Source organism: Bos indicus x Bos taurus, chromosome 17 (genome assembly GCF_003369695.1).
Source record: "Bos indicus x Bos taurus breed Angus x Brahman F1 hybrid chromosome 17, Bos_hybrid_MaternalHap_v2.0, whole genome shotgun sequence".
Taxonomy (NCBI): Eukaryota; Metazoa; Chordata; class Mammalia; order Artiodactyla; family Bovidae; genus Bos; species Bos indicus x Bos taurus.
The window spans coordinates 50906338-50928351 of record NC_040092.1 but is presented as its reverse complement, the minus strand read 5'-3'; positions in this window follow the sequence as shown (position 1 = coordinate 50928351).

The window sequence follows — 22014 nt, the reverse complement described above, 5'->3', positions numbered from 1 at the left end:
CAGTGGAACTCCCTTCAATATACACAATGAAGTTATTTGGTGCATTACTTCAGATGTTTAATAAAAAATGCATAATATTTACACAGGAACTTTGATATCAAAGATGCATCAGTTCCTTGTATTTCTAAGGTGGGGGAAAACATTGGAATGAGAGGCCCTAGGCAGGTGTGATAGGTTATCTGCTCTAATTACAATCAGTAGTTAGCTGTTTTCATTTAAGAATAGGTACAGTGACTAATTTATTGGCAAGAGAGTAGGTGCTAATCGTGCTTGTAAAAGAAAAGAACAAGTGTTTTCGAATTAAATCAAGCAGATGCTTCACAGTAATATTAATAGCACCAACAAAACTCCAAACCGTCACTCGAAATTGTTTAATGAACTGCTTTTAATAAGCAGTAAACTATAATCTGGAGGAGCCTGGTAGGCTGCCGTCTCTGGGGTCGCACAGAGTCGGACACTACTGAAGTGACTTATCAGCAGCAAACTATAATCCTGATAAAACCCTGGGCTGGGGCTTAGTGATTCAACTTTGACCTTACAGTGGCTCCCCTACATTTATTACAGTGAGGTGGAGCCAAGCTCTAACACCAACCTTGCACAGAGATTAAAATATCAGTTTATTTAAAAAGCTGCATACTAAGTATATCTGTGATTGGCATTCATATTTACAATCTTTTATGTATTTTCCGGTATTTTCTGCTCTTCTATATATCATGTTTTTTTAGCTGCATGTTTTAATTATAAAGGACAGTGTAGCATCAGATCAGATCAGTCACTCAGTCGTGTCTGACTCTTTGCGACCCCATGAATCGCAGCACGCCAGGCCTCCCTGTCCATCACCAACTCCCGGAGTTCACTCAGACTCACGTCCATCGAGTCAGTGATGCCATCCAGCCATCTCATCCTCTGTCATCCCCTTCTCCTCTTGCCCCCAATCCCTCCCAGCATCAGAGTCTTTTCCAATGAGTCAACTCTTCGCATGAGGTGGCCAAAGTACTGGAGTTTCAGCTTTACCATCATTCCTTCCGAAGAAATCCCAGGGCTGATCTCCTTCAGAATGGACTGGTTGGATCTCCTTGCAGTCCAAGGGACTCTCAAGAGTCTTCTCCAACACCACAGTTCAAAAGCATCAATTCTTCAGTGCTCAGCCTTCTTCACAGTCCAACTCTCACATCCATACATGACCACAGGAAAAACCATAGCCTTGACTAGACGGACCTTTGTTGGCAAAGTAATGTCTCTGCTTTTGAATGTGCTATCTCGGTTGGTCATAACTTTCCTTCCAAGGAGTAAGCGTCTTTTAATTTCATGGCTGCAGTCACTATCTGTAGTGATTTTGGAGCCCAGAAAAATAAAGTCTGAGACTGTTTCCACTGTTTCCCCATCTATTTCCCAAGAAGTGATGGGACCGGATGCCATGATCTTCGTTTTCTGAATGTTGAGCTTTAAGCCAACTTTTTCACTCTCCACTTTCACTTTCATCAAGAGGCTTTTTAGTTCCTCTTCACTTTCTGCCATAAGGGTGGTGTCATCTGCATATCTGAGGTTATTAATATTTCTCCTGGCAATCTTTATTCCAGCTTGTGTTTCTTCCAGTCCAGTGTTTCTCATGATGTACTCTGCATATAAGTTAAATAAACAGGGTGACAATATACAGCCTTGACGAACCCCTTTTCCTATTTGGAACCAGTCTGTTGTTCCATGTCCAGTTCTAACTGTTGCTTCCTGACCTGCATATAAATTTTTCAAGAGGCAGATCAGGTTTTCTGGTATTCCCATCTCTTTCAGAATATTCCACAGTTTATTGTGATCCACACAGTCAAAGGCTTTGGCATAGTCAATAAAGCAGAAATAGATGTTTTTCTGGAACTCTCTTGCTTTTTCCATGATCCAGCGGATGTTGGCAATTTGATCTCTCATTCCTCTACCTTTTCTAAAACCAGCTTGAACATCAGGAAGTTCATGGTTCACATATTGCTGAAGCCTGGCTTGGAGAATTTTGAGCATTACTTTACTAGCATGTGAGATGAGTGCAATTGTGTGGTAGTTTGAGCATTCTTTGGCATTGCCTTTCTTTGGGATTGGAATGAAAACTGACCTTTTTCAGTCCTGTGGCCACTGCTGAGTTTTCCAAATTTGCTGGCATATTGAGTGCAGCACTTTCACAGCATCATCTTTCAGGATTTGGAATAGCTCAACTGGAATTCCATCACCTCCACTAGCTTTGTTCGTAGTGATGCTTTCTAAGGCCCACTTGACTTCACATTCCAGGATGTCTGGCTCTAGGTTAGGGATCACACCATCGTGATTATCTGGGTTGTGAAGACCTTTTTTGTACAGTTCTTCTGTGTATTCTTGCCATCTCTTCTTAATATCTTCTGCTTCTGTTAGGTCCATACCATTTCTGTCCTTTATCGAGCTCATCTTTGCATGAAATGTTCCTTTGGTATCTCTGATTTTCTTGAAGAGATCTCTAGTCTTTCCCATTCTGTTGTTTTCCTCTATTTCTTTGCATTGATCGCTGAGGAAGGCTCTCTTATCTCTTCTTGCTATTCTTTGGAACTCTGCATTCAGATGTTTATATCTTTCCTTTTCTCCTTTGCTTTTCCCTTCTCTTCTTTTCACAGCTATTTGTAAGGCCTCCCCAGACAGCCATTTTGCTTTTTTGCATTTCTTTTCCATGGGGATGGTCTTGATCCCTGTCTCCTGTCCAATGTCACGAACCTCATTCCATAGTTCATCAGGCACTCTATCTATCAGATCTAGGCCCTTAAATCTATTTCTCACTTCCACTGTATAATCATAAGACCTAAATCATATGATTTAGGTCATACCTGAATGGTCTAGTGGTTTCCCTACTTTCTTCAATTTAAGTCTGCATTTGGCAATAAGGAGTTCATGGTCTGAGCCACAGTCAGCTCCTGGTCTTGTTTTTGCTGACTGTATAGAGCTTCTCCATCTTTGCCTGCGAAGAATATAATCAATCTGATTCGGTGTTGACCATCTGGTGATGTCTATGTATAGCGTCTTCTCTTGTGTTGTTGGAAGAGGGTGTTTGTTATGACCAGTGCATTTTCTTGGCAAAACTCTATTAGTCTTGCCCTGCTTCATTCCGTATTCCAAGGCCAAGTTTGCCTGTTACTCCATGTGTTTCTTGACTTCCTACTTTTGCATTCCAGTCCCCTATAATGAAAAGGACATCTTTTTTGGGTGTTAGTTCTAAAAGGTCTTGTAGGTTTTCATACAGCCATTCAACTTCAGCTTCTTCAGCATTACTGGTTGGGGCATAGACTTGGATTACTGTGATATTGAATGATTTGCCTTGGAAACGAACAGAGATCATTCTGTCATTTTTGAGATTGCATCCAAGTACTGCATTTCAGACTCTTTTGTTGACCATGATGGCCACTCCATGTCTTCTGAGGGATTCCTGCCCACAGTAGTAGATATACGGTCATCTCATTTTTGATGGGGTTCTGATGTTTAAAAAGAATTATTTAATTTTTAATTAATCAATCCAGTCAATCCTAAAGGAAATCAGTCCTGAATATTCTTTGGAAGGACTAATACTGAAGTTGAAACTCCAATACTTTGGCCACCTAATGTGAAGAATTGACTCATTGGAAAAGACCCTTATGCTGGGAAAGATTGAAGGCAGGAGGAGAAGGGGATGACAGAGGATAAGATGGTTGGATGGCATCTCTGACTCGATGGACATGAGTTTGAGCAAGGTCTGAGAGTTGGTGATGGACAGGGAAGCCTGGAATGCTGTAATCCATGGGGTCACAAAGAGTAGGAGACAACTGAGGGACTGAACAGAACTGAACTGATTTAATTTTTAATATACGCCAAAATATACAAGTATTTTTCTTAAAATATGGGCAGATAAATAAATAATGTAATGAAAAGTTGATATTTATCTCAGAGAATACTTTGCAGTTTCAACTATTACTGAATATTACTCACATATTTGACCAGGATAACTTTTTCCAGGCCTATATCTTTCAATTACCATGGAAAAAAAAAATCATTCATCTAGAATTAGTATTTTTGTGTTCTTTGGAGAAATCCAGGAATAGAATAGCTAGGTCATGTTACAGTTCTATTTTTAGTTTTTTTTTTTTTTTTTAATTTTTTACTTTACAATATTGTATTTGGTTTGCCATACATCAACATGCATCCACCACGGGTGTACACGTGTTCCCAATCCTGAACGCCCCTCCCACCTTCCTCCCCATACCATACCTCTGGGTCATCCCAGTGCACCAGCCCCAAGCTTCCTGTATCCTGTATCGAACCTGGACTGGCGATTCATTTCTTATATGATATTATACATGTTTTAATGCCATTCTCCCAAATCATCCCCCCTCTCCCTCTGCCACAGAGTCCAAAAGACTGTTCTATATATCTGTGTCTCTTTTGCTCTCTTGCATACAGGGTTATTGTTACCATCTTTCTAAATTCCATATACATGCATTAGTATACTGTATTGGTGTTTTCCTTAAACTGGAGCCTATTATACAGAGTGAAGTAAGCCAGAAAGAAAAACACCAATACAGTATTTTTAGTTTTTTGAAGAACCCCCCATACTGTTTCTCACCTGGCTGCATCAACTTACATTCCCACCAACAGTATGCAAGTGTTCTGTTTTGTGTCTGCCTCTTATCATAAACATAATTCTTTTAAAGTACAACTATCCTTGTTTTCCTGGGACTGTGCTTGTTTTAGAACCTCAGTCCCAGGCAGACTGGGACTGTTGGGCATCCTCTTGTGTATTCATCCATGTTTTGCATGTCTTTGTAGTTTGTTCCTTTAGTTGCTGAGTTACTTATTGCATTCATTTTCCTATTCTCATCTGTATTGTTTTCTCTTCACCTCTGTGAATAAATTGCTGAAGACATTCTTGTACAAATGTTTTGTGGATGAATATTCTTTACTTCTATTGAAAAATACCTAGAGGTGAAATTTCTGAGTCAAATTATAGATACTCTTTAACTTTATTAAAAAAAAAAAATACCAGAATTTGTTCCAAATGGTAGTATCATCTTATAGTCTATCAGTATTGTATGAATGTTCCAGGTGTGCCACATTCTTATAAAAATTTGATGCTGTTCAGAACTTTTTAAAAAATTTCAGTAATTCTAGTGGGCATACCAGTGGTACCTAATGGTATCTCAATGTGGTTTCAATTTACATTTTCCTAATGAACGACTGGATGAAACAACTTTTCATATCATTATCGAACATTTATAGATCATCTTTTGAGAAGTGTCTGTTCAAGTCTTTGTATACTTTTTTAAATAATTGAAAATGTTTTTGTTATTATTGGTTTATAAGAGCTTTTCATGTATTCTTAATATGCTTTACCAAACAGGATTTGCTGACAGTTTCCCCAGATTGACTTGCCTAGCAAGTTTATTAATGATATGTCTTGACAAACAAAACTTATTTTTCATTTTGATAAATTGTATTTTGTCTTGCTTTAATTGTATGGTCATTTCTTTCTGTGGCCTAAGAAATCTTTGTCTATAAGATTTGCACTTTGTGGGACTTTCAGTGCAGTGGTTAGGACTCTGAGCTTTCCAGGTGTGGCCAAATTAAAAAAAAAAAAGAAATCTGCACTTTCTATCCTCTTTCCAACATTAAATAATAATCCTCTCCTCATATTTATTTCACAGTCCCATGCCCATATCTCCAACAATGCTCTGGGATGATCAATACAATTTCTATAAAGAATATCAATTTTCAAAAATGCCCCCCAAATGATTATCACAGCTTCTGATCTTAAACATGCCAGAATTACCAAGAGATAGAGTTGTGAATCACGCCAATGTTTCGGAAAAGGGAGAGGAAGAGAATATCTATAAGAAAAGGAACCGTATTAGTATCTCAACAGTTATGCTGGACTGCTATTCTCCTGGAACTAATTTGCATGTAGGAAAGAAAATTCCCGTCCTTCCATTCTGATGTTTTATTTTTCCCCAGTATGCCACTGGCTTCCCTGATGGCTCAGATGGTAAAGAATCCCCCTGCAATATGGGACACCTGGGCTCAATCCCTGGGTTGGGAAGTTCCCCTGGAGAAGGCAACAGCTACTCACTCCATTATCCTGGCCTGGAGAATTTCATAGACAGAGGAGCCTAACTACAGTCCATGGGGTCTCAAAGAGTTGGATGTGACTGAAGGTCTTTTACAATATGCCATCATGTTGATAGGGTCTACATGGGGGCTCATTGTTAAAATGGCTCATTATGTTGAACTTGCAAACAAAGAGACTGACCTTGAGACTGACCAAATTGCCCAAATGACATTCTGTTTTCTCACTGGTGCCTACCTTTTCAAAGCTACAAGACCACCAGATTCCAGACCTCTGGTTACATGACTGCAGGACTTAACTACAGGCTAAAAATTAACCATTCCTTCAGAGAATTTTTCACTGGTGGCATATAAGAAAGACCCCATCAGAAAGGGAGGACACTGGTTCTCCTTAAGGGCCAGTCACCCTCTCATTTCCCTCTAATAAATTTCCCTTTTGCCTAACTGCCTGGCTTACTCTCTTTTTCTCTGCACTTGCCTTACACACATGACATGAAGTCATTGTGTCTCAGTCTTCTGTTGTTGGTCAGGCTTGCTAGAATAAGGTGACCAGGTATTCTGCTTTGCCTATATTGATCTTCGTTTTTATCCTTTGCTATATCAAATCTGTATGGATTAATTTTATGTTACTATTTTAAACTTTTAAATTTTAATCATTAATGTTTAATAATATAGGATAAATTTGGGAGAAGGCAATGGCAACCCACTCCAGTACTCTTGCCTGAAAAATCCCATGGATGGAGAAGCCTGGTAGGCTGCAGTCCATGGGGTCGCTGGAGTCGGACACAACTGAGTGATTTCACTTTCACTTTCATGCATTGGAGAAGGAAATGGCAACCCACTCTAGTGTTCTTTCCTGGAGAGTCCCAGGGATGGAGGAGCCTGGTGGGCTGCCGTCTATGGGGTCGCACAGAGTCGGACACGACTGAAGCGACTTAGAAGCAGCAGCAGCAGCAGGATAAATTTGGTAGATTGTTGCTTTGTCCATCCAAGTTCTTTCACGGTCTCAGCTGGTAACATGTGAAATGATTATACACTGTGCCAAGTTCTCATTTTAGTATGTTGCCAATTATGAATAACTACCAGCAATATGCCCTCTTTTCCTCCAACTCTTTGCAGAATTATCTAGCCTTTCTCTTCAAGGTCAGCATGGCAAGGACTAGCTGATAAAATTAATTACAAGGGGCACGTGTGAGTAGGGTTAATGAATTATTTCTGGTTATGGCAGGAGTCTAGAGAAGGAAATGGCAACCCACTCCAGTATTCTTGCCTGGATAATCCCATGGACAGAGGAGCCTGGCGGGCTACAGTCCATGGGGTCGCAAGAGTTGGACACGACTTAGTGACGAAACAACAACAACAATGGAAGGAGTAATACTAGATAGGATTGCCCCAATCTGCAATTTGTTAAAACAGCTCAGTGTGCCATGGTTTAGGACGAGATTTTTAACATGCAAGATGCAGACAGGCTATTAGCCAATGGTGGCCAATGGTGTCAATGGAAAACACAGCAAAATAATAAAATAATAAAATAATTTGTAAATTACACACAGAAAATCGAGGCTAATCAGAATACAGAGAATAGCCTGAGTACTCTTCCTACAGTGTTTTTAATTTTATTGGTATAGTCTCAACTTTTGATACTTTTTTTGCTTCATAACTCATTAAAATTTTTAAATATACTCATTTTAAAATACTAATCTTAAAAGAATAAGTGTTTAATAAGTACTGAATTTCCATTTCTTAGGAATATTAATGTTTGATGATGTATGTGTGTAATCTGCAAAATGAATGGAAAGCAAGCCTTCATCATTGACCATGGGAAAACCAGAAGAAACAAATCTTAGAAGATGCAGCCACCATTACTTTGAAAGTAATCTTTATTTTTGGGATCCTGTACCTAATGAAGATAATTTAAAGTGTTTGACTGCAGAACTTGCATTTACTTATTACTCGATAAAACTTGGCATTTATTTTAGGTCAAATTATTTCTCCAAAGTAATGTTACTCATTTTCAAGTCCAAGTTTTCTCCTGCAAATACTAAACGTGAAGCAATATCTTCATTATGTCAGGAGAAGACAAAATAGGCAAAAGTTGAATGAAGTTCAATTTATGCCAGAGTCATCAGATGCTGCAGATACAAGATGGGTTAGTTTCTATCATTTTAGTTATTCACCTATCTCACAGAACCAAGGTAAACTATACAGTGGTACATTCTGTAGATATGTACTGTAAAAAAATTATTCAAATGTGATTGCAAATTTTGTTAAGACATTCTAGTTAGAAGATGAAATGATTTACTTTTGCACTGTAATATAAATAATATATTTATGGTAAAATATACATGGAGCAAAACTGTACTTGGAATTTGTGGTGGTGTATACAAAATTCATATTATTTCTAAATATTTGGATCAACTTGTTTTTTCTCCTGTGGAAAAGAAGATCTTTGTGGAATTTGGTACCCCAATCAGGGATCAAACCCAGGCCCTCAGCAGTGAAAACAGTCCCAACCACTGGACTGCCAGGGAATTCAAAAGTTCATATCAGTTCTAAATAAGCATTCAGTTCAGTTCAGTTCAGTCGCTCAGTTGTGTCCGACTCTGCGACCCCATGAACTACAGCATGCCAGGCCTCCCTGTCTATCACCAACTCCCGGAGCTCACTCAAACTCACGTCCATTGAGTTGGTGGTGCCATTCAGCCATCTCATCCTCTGTCATCCCCTTCTCCTCCTGCCCCCAATACCTCCCAGCATCAGTCTTTTCCAATGAGTCAACTCTTCACATGAGGTGGCCAAAGTATTGGAGTTTCAGCCTCAGCATCATTTCTTCCAAAGAACACCCAGGGCTGATCTCGTTTAGAATGGACTGGTTGCATCTCCTTGCAGTCCAAGGGGCTCTCAAGAGTCTTCTTCAACACCACAGTTCAAAAGCATCAATTCTTTGGTGCTCAGCTTTCTTTACAGTCCAACTCTCACATCCATACATGCCTATTGGAAAAACCACAGACTAGATGGACATTTGTTGGCAAAGTAATGTCTCTGCTTTTGAATATGCTATCTAGGTTGGTCATAACTTTCCTTCCAAGGAGTAAGTGTCTTTTAATTTCATGGCTGCAGTCACCATCTGCAGTGATTTTGGAGCCCAGAAAAATAGTCTGCCACTGTTTCCACTTTTCTCCATCTATTTGCCCTAAAGTGATGGGATTGGATGCCATGATCTTAGTTTTCTGAATGTTGAGCTTTAAGCCAACTTATTCACTCTCCTCTTTCACTTTTATTAAGAGGCTCTTTAGTTCTTCTTCACTTTCTGCCATAAGGGTGGTGTCATCTGCATACCTGAGGTTATTGATATTTCTCCCGGCAATCTTGATTCCAGCTTGTGCTTCTTCCAGCCCAGGGTTTCTCATGATGTACTCTGCATAGAAGTTAAATAAGCAGGGTGACAGTATATATCCTTGATGTACTCCTTTTCCTATTTGGAACCAGTCTGTTGTTTCATGTCCAGTTCTAACTGTTGCTTCCTAACCTGCATATAGGTTTCTCAAGAGGCAGGTCAGGTGGTCTGATATTCCCATCTCTTTCAGAATTTCCCACAGTTTACTGTGATCCACACAGTCAAAGGCTTTGGCATAGTCAATAAATTAGTTATGTACAATAATAATACCTTAGTAAATAATATCTTTATACAGTAATAATAATAAGAGCTATTATTATCAAATGTATATGTAAAATGTGTAAACAGAATAGCTTAACTACAATTTTTGTGTAAAATATGGTATCAAATGTAAAATGTATGTTCAGCATGATAATAAATGCTTGCTGTTTTTGTGGCTAATCATTAATTTTGAGGGGTTTGAGTATTTATAATAAATAAATAATTAGTCTTACCACTCTTTGGCATTTGCATTTTAAAAACAATTCCAATAAATTTTGGCTTTATTTTCTTCAAAACTGTTTTGAAACCTTTAATATAATATTCAAATAATGGAATAACTAAAATAATTTCAATTTTGAAGGATTTTTTAATGTGCAATATTAAAAACACTGATAAGGGAACATATTCATATTAAAATACACACCTGAAAGTCTAAAGGAGCAAGGAAACAAATAATTTGATATAAAAATATGTGCTTTTTTAAAAAATTTATAAATTTGCCTTGGTATATAACTTGTACCAAAGTTATTTTTGATGGGCTTTCTATATTTAATTAATATTTTTATTGTATAATAGAATAAAATAAAATTTAGAAAGTTTTTGGTTATACCATCAAACTTTGATAAAATATTCTAAAGATTCATAGACATGTAATATTATTAGTTTTATTGTAATACTATTTGTCCAAGAAAGCTACTATGACATGTGGGAAAAATAAATTTATATGTGCAAGTAATTTGAAATATACATAAATTTCAGTAATTTGAAATATACATAAATTTCAGTAGAAATGAAATTGAAAATATCTTTTATTTTCAGAATTTTCTCTAATCTTACTAGATATTTCAGCTTCTGTAGAGTGATTTTCCAGTTAAAATAGTATTATGGCATAGAATGGGTTTATTAAATAGTCAAGGAAGTTGAATTTATCATTCATTAAATATAAATTAGAGAAATAGGTAACTTTGGCAAAATTTAAAAAAATAAAACTATACAAAAATATAAGTTCTAGGGAAAAGTATAAACACTGATATTAAATGTAGATATGGTGAAGAAGTAATTTCCACTATAGGAGTATATATCAGGAAAAATTTCCTAATAAGTTATTTTAAATGTAAAAAATGTTTTCATTTGTATTTTGTATATTGATGAATAATTTTATTTGTAAAAATAATTTAAATAAAGCTATTCAACAGGTCATCAATGAAATAAAACCTACTTATTAGTCAATAAATATTATGCTTCAAAAATTAGTTATTAGTTATTTTAGCATACTCTTTCCATCTCAGAAACATCCAAACTTTTCTACAGGTATCTCATACAAAGTTTTCAGGGCAATACTTTCTTCATGCTCTCCAAGAAGGAAAAAGTGGACACTTTTTTAATTTTGAGAGACTAGCTTTCTTAGAATGTATTTTTCCACCAGAAATAAGCTCAGCCATCCAAGGTTCTAAACATTGGACAGACATCTCTCTGGGTTTATGAAGATGTTATATGCACTTAAAAACTGTGAAATGAGCCTGAGGGTAATGAGTCTTGTGGAAGGTCCATGTGGGTGAGCGATATCAGCTGGCTTTCCAACCCAGTTCCATAGTCCCTTGGTGCCTCAAGTTAGGATTTCTCCTATCTCAGGCTCTCACCGGAGGCGGGGGGGGAGGGGGTGTGTTTCTGGCCCTGCGCATATTCTCAGGGCCAGCAATATTAAAGAAAAAAATATTCCAACATTTGTTAATTAAAACAGTAGGGGAAGACTTTATTCAGAACTGTTGTGAGGGACTTCCCTGGTGATCCAGTGGCTAAGACTCCATGCTCCCAGTGCAGAGGGCCTGGATTTGATCCCTGGTCAGGGAACTAGATCCCACGTGCCCCAACTAACAGTTTTCTTTTTGCAACTAAGACCCAGCACAGCCAGTTAAATAAATTTTGTTCAGCCACTAAGCTGTGTCTTTGTGCTCTTTGTGACACCATGAACTGCAGCACACCAGGTTCCCCTGTCCTCCATTATCTCCCGCTGCTGCTGCTGCTGCATTGCTTCAGTCGTGTCCGACTCTGTGCGACCCCAGAGACAGCAGCCCACCAGGCTCCCCCATCCCTGGGGCATCTGCTCAAATGCATCTCCATTGAGGTGGTGATGCCATACAACCATCTCACCCTCTGTTGCCACCTTCTACTCCTGCCCTCAATGTTTCCCAGCATCAGTGTCTTTTCCAATGAGTCAGCTCTCCATATCAGGTGGCCCTTTGGAGCTTCAGCTTCAGCGTTAGTTCTTCCAATGAAGATTCAGGGTTGACTTCCTTTAGGATTGACTGGTTTGACCTCCTTGCAGTCCAAGGGACTCTCAAGAGTCTTACCCAGCACCACAGTTTGAAAGCATCTTTTCTTCAGCCCTCAACCTTCTTTATGGTCCAACTCTCACTAAAACTGTTGTGAAATGTACCAAAACTCTCACAGTAGGAAGAGAGATTAGGCTCTACTTTGAGTAGAACAAAGACAAGTAGGATTTAGAGCCAAGTAGGATTTAGAACCAATGAGCCAGTGAGAAGATCAAGGGCATGGAACACTGGACATCAAAGATAGGGAGGACTTTTACTAAACCAACTTAACTAAGGACTTGTATATCAAGTAGGAGATGAAGACTTTGATGAGTTATCAAGGATGATCAGACATCAAAGGTGGGATTCTCTCTGAAGGTAACAGGATAATTATTGCTAAAATTGGACCAGGCAAGCCAAAGGCAGGATGGGGGTGAAGACCGGGGCTTAGCTGAGAAGTAAGCTCAAAGGACCCTGCCTCACTCTAGGATCCTGTCTGCCTGGTGAGATGACAAAATGGGAGGCCATAGAGTCCAGGTTACTCACTAGCTGAAGCTTCTCTGGTTTCCTAACACCACTTTCAGGTCTCCACTTAGACTACCTTAGCTTAGTGTCTGAGGCTGTTCATGTTGACCTTCTTTCTAAAATGCTGACTTTTCTTAAGAGAAACTAAAAAGAGGCAGCACTACTTCTGTAATCTCTCCTTGAGAGTCTCAGTACACTCGCCTGCTTTTCTGGTGCCTTTCTCCAAAGTTCATTTACTGGGTGTGCTTGAGGATACTCCATCAATGGTATGTCAAGGAGAGACCTTAATTTGGGGTGGACATAGGAGACCTTTAGGGTAGCCTGCAGTGGCAGGGCCATAAAAGCAGTTCTGACACCTTGATTTTCAAAAGCCTACAAATGGCACACTGGGATATCCATGGTCTACTGGAACCCACTATGGGCTCTCTTGCCACTATGGCCTAACCTGATGCCTAAATGACCTGTTTTTTCATAACTCTCCTCATTGTATTGAGGAAGCAGCCGTTTTCTTCCATGCCTTTCTTTTTTACTGAAATTTTACAGATTAGTTAGAAGAATGGAAATAAGGGCAGTCTTTTGTGCATGCATTAGAATATATTAATTCCTATTTTGATGGGGACAAAATTATAATTTAATAATTGCAGATTTCTTAGTCAAATGCTATATCAAAATCTATAACTACATTTTTAAATGCCAGAGCTTCCTAACCAGTCTTCTGTTAATCTCTTTCAGTTCTGGTTGCTGTGTCACTTAGGATACTCCTAGATACAACAAATAACAGTAAATCCAAATGAAAAAGTTTTCTATGTGAAATAAGTCAAAGGAAGACAAACACTGTATGATATCACTTAAATGTGGAATCTAAAAAAAAAAAAAAAAAAAAACTAGTGAATATAACAAAAAGGAGACTCACAGATATAGAGAATAAACTAGTGGTTACTAGTCAGGAAGAGGAAAAGGAGAGGAGCAATATGGGGTAGGGGAACGAGAGGTACAAACTGCTAGGTATAAAATAAGCTACAAGGATATACTGTACAACATGGGGGATATACCCAATTTTCTAATAACTCTAAATGGGCTATAAACTTCACAAATTGTGAATCACTATACAGTATGCCTGTAACTTATAGAATATTGAACAGCAACTAGACTTCAATTTAAAAACAAAGATTCTCCAAGAATTTACTTCATCACAGATGAAAAAAAAAAAAACCAGTTCTGGTGTAAGACAGCATGGCAGCCAGACTCTGCAGTGGCCTCCATGGTCCCTGCCACCTAGTTTTATACCCAGTATTAACCCTGCCCCTGACTATGAAAAGAAACTATGACTTATTTCTAATCAATAAAATAAGGCAAAGGTGATAGATGCATGTAACTATCTGCACATGATTATATGACATCAGACTGTAAGTCATATAGGTAGAAGCTTGTCTCCTTGATGGCTTTGAGGAGGCAAGTGGTCATGTAGGTAATGCCAGTGTACCAAGGATATACAGATGGCCTCCAGCCAATAGCCAGTAAGAGGCCCTCATGCTGATAGCCCCAAAGGAACTTAATTCCTCCAAAAACAGTATGAGCTTGAAAGCAGATCCTGTCCATCAAGGTTCTAGGAGACTACAATCCTGCCCCACAGATTGGTCGCAGCTTTATGAGACCTGGAAACCGAGGACCCAGCTATGCTGTGCACAGACTCCTGACCCACAGAAACTGTGGTATAATAAATGTATGTAGAATATATCTTCTTACACAGCAATATAGAACTAGCACAGATAGTTTGAAAGTTATCTAATGCACAAACATTGTTCTAGTTCTATGTTGAATTTATTGCTGCAAAACCAATCACCCCAGATTTTGTGGCTTAAGACAACAATAATTTTATTATGTTTATTATCTGTGAGTCAGGAATTCTGGCAAGGCTCAAAAGGGTGATCCTTTAGATCCATATTTTGTAGTGGTATTTAGCTCATTACTGGTTTGGTCTGGAAGGATCAAAAAGCCTTTCTCGGGGGCACTGTCCATCCCCCTTCTGATGTCTCTGTGAGAAGCTTTCTCTGTCCCTTTTATACTTTAATAAAACTCTGCTACACAAAAGCTCCTGAGTGATCAGACCTGGTCCCTTGTCCCAAAGCTAAATTTTCTTCTTTGGAGATCACGAATCTGACATCTTTTCCCATAAGCTATCATCTTGGTCCCTCATCTGGGATCTTAGAGACAAGGTAAGAACGCTCAGAATGCTAAGCTCTCTGCTTTCTCAGTATACATGTTTTCTGCTTTACTTTACTAACTCTATGTGGTGTGCCTGTCTGTGTGAATGTAGAATGAAACAGATGTACAGAAATAAGTAAGAAGTGAGCGTTGAGCCTTGCTCTGCAGTTTTGCCATGCCTGGTAATGACTGAAAGCAGCCCCCAAAAGGGGAGCCTTGTCAGGGATGTATACTGACCTGCCAATGCCAAAAGACATCCAACATCCCTGCAAGGAGAGTGGCCAGAAATGGGCAAAGCCTGTAGACTGAACTTTCCTTTCTTGGTCAAATTTTCCTGGTCTCTTTGACCATTTTGTAATTGTGTGAGGAGTTAGAAATACTAACCTAACTTGTCAGATCATAGACTTTCAAGGGACTTGTGATCCATGCTAGTACTGTGTACTTTTATTTAGACCCCAAGCTTGGTAGTCATGAGACACCCTGCCTTGCTAGGAGTATGTTCGGGAATGAGGTGGAATTCCAGCTCCAGCAGCATGTTCAGGAACTAGATGGAACTTTAGCTTCAGTAGCATCTCTCTCTTGGCTGTTTCCATATGAGGCCAGAAGTCCTTGTCATAGCTGTGCCTCCAAACTACATGGGTGGAAGCCCTGTTATCAAGCATGAGGTTTCCAAGAACATAAGTTGGGAATCACAGATTGAAAGTACAGTGGGTTTCTTCCTTTGGTAGTGCTAGCTCTTAGCAGACCAGAGAAAGCTCTCCAGTGGCTTCTGTCTCAAATCCTTAGAAGGTTATTCAGTGGCTTCTGTCTCAACTCCCTAGGCATTCCTTTTGTGGAATCTGTGAATATGAGCTGGAAGGATTGGCCCTAGTAGCTTAAGGACAAAAATCACTTTTTCCTCACTGGCTGACCCTCCACCACCTCTTTTGCTATCACATATACTGGTGTGGTGAAACTCAGAAGGGACATCTCTCAGTAGAAATTCAAACAGTCCCAGTTGTGGTTAAGACTATTTAGAAGATCCTAAAAGTACATCAAAGTCTTTATGGGACTAACTTTATTTTATGAGCTTAACTTGGAGAGATGTAATGTATGTCTTGGGAAAGATGCTGACTCCTGCTTGACTTGACAACTTGAGTTTTGAAAGAAGCTACTACTTTTGGAGATGAATGGCTTGAAGGCCTGGTCTTTAATGAGGGCTTGAACTTCCTTCCCCTCCCCTCTCTGCCCCCGCCCCCCCCCCCCAAAAAAAAGGGATTATGTCTCTATGGCAGACTGTTTTTGTGCACAAATATTGTTATAGATCCTGAAACCTTAGAATTAACTATCTGACTCAGCTTTCAGTTTTTCAACAGACATTATGAAAACTCCGGGAGGTAACTCCTGACCCAGCTTCTGACTCAGACAAGCCGCTGTTCAAGACAGGAACAGAAGTCCTAATAAAGATGTTAGAGTCTGGAGGACAATCTCTAGAGCCCCTCTGGGAATGCCCTTACCAGATAAGTTTGACAAGCTATATGGGCTTGCTTCTGCTGACTCCAAAAGTCCTGAGTCTGCTCTTTGACCATAAGACAATGCCTTCCTGTCCTGAGCTCATTCCTATACCAAATTCCACAAAAAATCTAATTGCTGGGTCTGCGGAGTGCTCCCCCTCCTCATCAATAGAAGGCTTTCCATGGTGGGTTTCTCCACTTCAGGAAGAGGACTTTCTTCAACCCTGCAAATCTGATGACATCTAACAATCCTAAAATGGACTGGTATAACATATTGTACCTTAACTATGGAAATAATGTGACATTTCATTTTGATTATGTTTTAATGTGGTTTAATGACTATTTTGTGCACATAAGAAGGTAAATGGGTGTAGATCTGGTCATTTTGTACCTAATGTTTATCAAATACGGGATGAGGTCATATGGCTAACTCCTGTAAGGGGATGCCTGCTATCTAATGCTCCCACATGCTGGGAACAAATAGAGCCATCTCCAGAAGTTGCTGCTGCTAAGTCACTTCAGTTGTGTCTGACTCTGTGCGACCCCATAGACGGCAGCCGACCAGGCTTCCCCGTCCCTGGGATTCTCCAGGCAAGAACACTGGAATGGGTTGCCATTTCCTTCTCCAATGCAGGAAAGTGAAAAGTGAAAGTGAAGTCGCTCAGTCGTGTCCGACCCTCAGCGACCCCATGGACTGCAGCCTACCAGGCTCCTCCATCCATGGGATTTTCCAGGCAAGAGTACTGGAGTGGGGTGCCATTGCCTCAGAAGTTAGCTGACAATTTATTTGTAATGATTGGAAACAATTGGGATTTTTGCCTCAAGAAATATACAATGTAATACTTCCTGTGTTTTCCAATCCCAGTCCAGGTCCTCCTTTTGCCTGGCCAGGCACTGATTGGGACTGGATCCCTCAGTCACACTGGCTTGCTCCAAACCAGACCTACTGGATATGCGGCTCTTACCTATAGATGTAGCTTCCTCTGGCTGGATAGGGAGATGCACCCTAGGTCTAACTTTTACTCATGGATTCATATTTTCAGAGCTTCTAGAGAAGCCTGCTAATCTGCCACATCTTAAAACTTGTTGGGCAAGGTCTGTTTTTTACTGGTATGATTATCTGGCTACAATATTTGTTGTAGGAATTATTCGTTCTCTCTGGGAACTACAGATGTTATGCTATGAATTGATGCTCTAACTTTACTCAATAGACTTTACATTCTCAAAAAGCTATTTCAGCCCTTAATGCTGAATAGATACAAATTAGATACAAATTAGAAAGATGGTTTTACCAAACAGATTGCCCTTAGACATTCTAATGGCTGCACAAGGAGGAATTTGTGCCATTATTCATACCCAGTGTTGTATATATATACCAGATATGAGCATCAACGTTACTCACTTTACTAAACACATGAACAAGATGATTCAGGCTATGGGTACTCCTAAAGCCTCAGTCACCTCATTGTGGGAAACATTAACTAGCTCCCCATCGTGGAAAACTATTTTAATCATAATAATTCTAATTGTTCTGTTGTTACTGTTTGCTCCCTTCATCTGTGACTGTGTAAACTGGATTTGTTTCTGTCTAAAAGCTCTTAAGTTACAAATGATTGTCCAGACTCCTATGAGTGCCACAGCCTCCTACAACTATTACTTGAGACCCCTGGATCAGAGACCCTCAATATGAAGATTAGGTGAATATGTTGTCTCAACAATTTAGGGATGGCACCCTTCAACAGCAGGAAGCAGTTATAGAACAAAAACAATGTCCTCCTCCCTTGGCAACATAATTCTCCTTAAAGAAAAGGGGGAAATGAGAGAGTCAATTCTTAGGGAGGTTGATAAGAAGTCCAGGGTCCCCAAGGAAGAGAAAGGGACTTTTTTTTTTTCCCTACATTGCTTTGTCTTAGTCAATATAACAATGAATCTTGCTTGAGAAAATGTTTCTCCTTAACAAGAACCTTCTGACAAATCTTGTTATTTGAAGACATATGTTGTGGGAGTGGGTCTGGTAAGTGAAGTGAAGTCACTTAGTCCTGTCCAACTCTTTGCGACCCCATGGACTGTAGCCTACCAGGCTCCTCAGTCCATGGAATTTTCCAGGCAAGAGTGCTGGAGTGGGTTGCCATTTCCTTTTCAGGGGGTCTTTCCAACCCAGGGATCGAACCCCAGTCTCCCGCATTGCAGGCAGACACTTTACCGTCTGAGTTTTCTATTGTTAGTTCTAATCTTGCTAATTTAAGATGTATATTGTGGGAGTAGGTCTGGGAAAAATATATAAAGCCTTGATAAGACTAGATATTGGGTCACTCTCCCTCCCCCTTTTTATGTCTATGTCAAAAGCTTTCTCTACCCTTTTTCACTTTAATAAAACTCTGCTACACACACACACACACATGGAAAAAGGAAGAGAGTTCCATAAAAACATCTATTTCTGCTTTATTGACTATGCCAAAGCCTTTGACTGTGTGGATCACAATAAACTGGAAAATTCTGAGAAGAGATGGGAATACCAGACCACCTGACCTGCCTCTTGAGAAACCTATATGCAGGTCAGGAAGCAACAGTTAGAACTGGACATGGAACAACAGACTGGTTCCAAATAGGAAAAGGAGTACGTCAAGGCTGTATATTGTCACCTTGCTTATTTAACTTATATGCAGAGTACATCATGAGAAATGCTGGGCCGGAAGAAGCACAAGCTGGAATCAAGATTGCCGGGAGAAATATCAATAACCTCAGATATGCAGATGACACCACCCTTATGGCAGAAAGTGAAGAGGAACTAAAAAGCCTTTTGATGAAAGTGAAAGAGGAGAGTGAAAAAGTTGGCTTAAAGCTCAACATTCAGATAATGAAGATCATGGCATCTGGTCCCATCACTTCATGGCAAATAGATGGGGAAACAGTGGAAACAGTGTCAGACTTTATTTATTGGGGCTCCAAAATCATTGCAGATGGTGATTGCAGCCATGAAATTAAAAGACGCTTACTCCTTGGAAGGAAAGTTATGACCAACCTAGGAGAATGGCATTAAAACATGTATAATATCGTATAAGAAACGAATCACCAGTCCAGGTTCGATGCAGGGTACAGAAAGCTTGGGGCTGGTGCACTGGGATGACCCAGAGGGATGGTATGGGGAGGGAGGTGGGAGGGGGGTTCAGGATGGGGAACACATGTACACCCATGGCAGATGCATGTTGATGTATGGCAAAACCAATACAATATTGTAAAGTAAAAAAAAATAATAATAATAAAAAAAAGAAAAGCAGAGACATTAGTTTGCCAACAAAGGTCCATGTAGTCAAGGCTATGGTTTTTCCAGTGATAATGTATGGATGTGAGAGTTGGACTATAAAGAAAGCTGAGCTCTGAAGAATTGATGCTTTTGAACTGTGGTTTTGGAGAAGACTCTTGAGAGTCCCTTGGATTGCAGGGAGATCCAACCAGTCCATTCTAAAAGAGATCAGTCCTGGGTGTTCTTTGGAAGGACTGATGCTAAAGCTGAAATTCCAATACTTTGGCCACCTCATGTGAAGAGTTGTCTCATTGGAAAAGACCCTGATGCTGGGAGGGATTGCGGGCAGGAAGAGAAGGGGATGACAGAGGGTGAGATGGCTGGATGGCATCACTGACTCGATGGATGTGAGTCTGAGTGAACTCCGGGAGTTGGTGATGGACAGGGAGGCCTGGTGTGCTGCGATTCATGGGGTTGCCAAGAGTCGGACATGACTGAGTGACTGAACTGACTCACACACACACACACACACACACACACACATACATACACAAACGTCTTCTCTTACAATATATTGGCAAGGATGACTGGAAGACTGGGGTTAGCTAGGACATTCCCCTTTTCCCTGTCCCGTTTCTTCAAGTTCTCTTCATATGGTCTCCCCAGCAGGTCATTGTTTTTCTCACATTGCAGCTAAAAGCTTTTAGAGCAATGGATTCAGGAAACAAGAAGTGGGAGCTGCTGGTCTCTGAATTCAGTCTATTGGTGAAAGCAATTAGGGAGTCCACATAAATCCAAAGGGAGGTGATCAGAGACTCCACCCGTGTTATGGACTCAACTGTTTTTGTCTCCTCACATTTTGAAATCCTATCCCTTGGTGTGATAATGATAATAGGAAATGGGCATTTGAAAGGTAATTAGGTCATGAGGGCGGAGTCCTCATGAAAGGGTTAGTATCCTTATCTAGAGTATAGTATAGTATAGATAGTATCCTATCAAAGAGGAAACACAGAAGACCTTGATTCCTTTTGCTCTCTCCTCCATGTCAGGTACAGCTGTGTTCCACAGCTAGAAGGTAGCTATCTAAAAGCCAGGGAGTAGGATCTCAGCAGAACTCAGTCATGCTTGTACCCCAGTCTTGGACTTCTAGTCTCTAAAACTACAAGCATTGCAGAAAAGTATACCCAGATTTGTTGTCTACTAAGTTATGTGATATGCTCAGACCTATATCCATCAGTGGAAACATTTGGCTTAGAAAGCTAAGCCATATGACATATGTGTCATATGTGAATATCACTTAATTTTCATGAAAACTGAGCTAGGTACCATTATCATACTAATGTTACAATTTTGCTCCTATCAAGTGTGCTGGTTCCTAAAAGTCTATGATACCTACCTTATTTGCAATCTCTGTCAATGTTACAGATAGCCTTTGTCTCAAATGATGGGAATGTATAATGAAACATACATTGCTTTCATATAGCTCATGTCCTTGTAGTAGGATATAAATAATCAACAGGTAAGTAAATATATTATTAAATGTTTGTACTGTGGAAAAAACACGGAGGCAAACAACACAATAAAGGACAGATCATATATGTTATTGATGCTTGCCAGAGCCAAAGACAAAACAGTTATAAATCAATTAATTCTAAAATAGCAAATTACCTTTAGGATACCTTATTATATGTAGATATAACATAATAAGTAGTATACTCTCCTTTCCTAAGAACTGATGCATTTGAAAAAGTATCTCAAATTACTAGGTTTATGATTCAGAAATATTTAAAAATCTATCATTATGATAGGTGCAAGAAACATGATTGCTCTATTTCTAATTAAAGCTCTAAATGATTCTGTGCTGGTGGCCATATTTTTCAAAATCATATGCAAAAAAAAAATTGTGTATTTTGCAATGCCCAAAATACAAATCAGTGAAAGAATATAATTTTCATTGTTTACTAAAATGGTAAACTAATATTTATTTTAAATATTGAGACTAGTGTGCTTTTTATGGAAGGACTTGAACATTTTAAATTGGAAGGATGAGAGACCTTCAGTATTACCTATCTTCTCTAGGCATAAGAACTTTAGCATCATCCTGACATGCCCTCAATCCGCCTCCATGCAGTAGACTGCATTCCCAACATGCCATTTGATAAGGGTTGAGATAAGGACATAAGACAGGCATGGATCCTCCATCATTTTCATGGAAAACAATTGCCTAAGTCACTATTTCATGGTATGAAGTATTCTAGTTTCGCTTTCTTTCTCCCTGTCCCCTTCATTTTTTTTTTTTTTTGATTGTTTTATAGCTTTTCATTATGGGAAAACACATATCTATAAATGTTAATATAAATATATCTCCCACAGTTTTCCCCCTCTCACACATGTGCCTTTCTTCTTTGCAGGTGTGCTTAAAATATTAATCAACATAATTTACAACTTCAACAGAATATTACGAATGTGACAGACAAGATT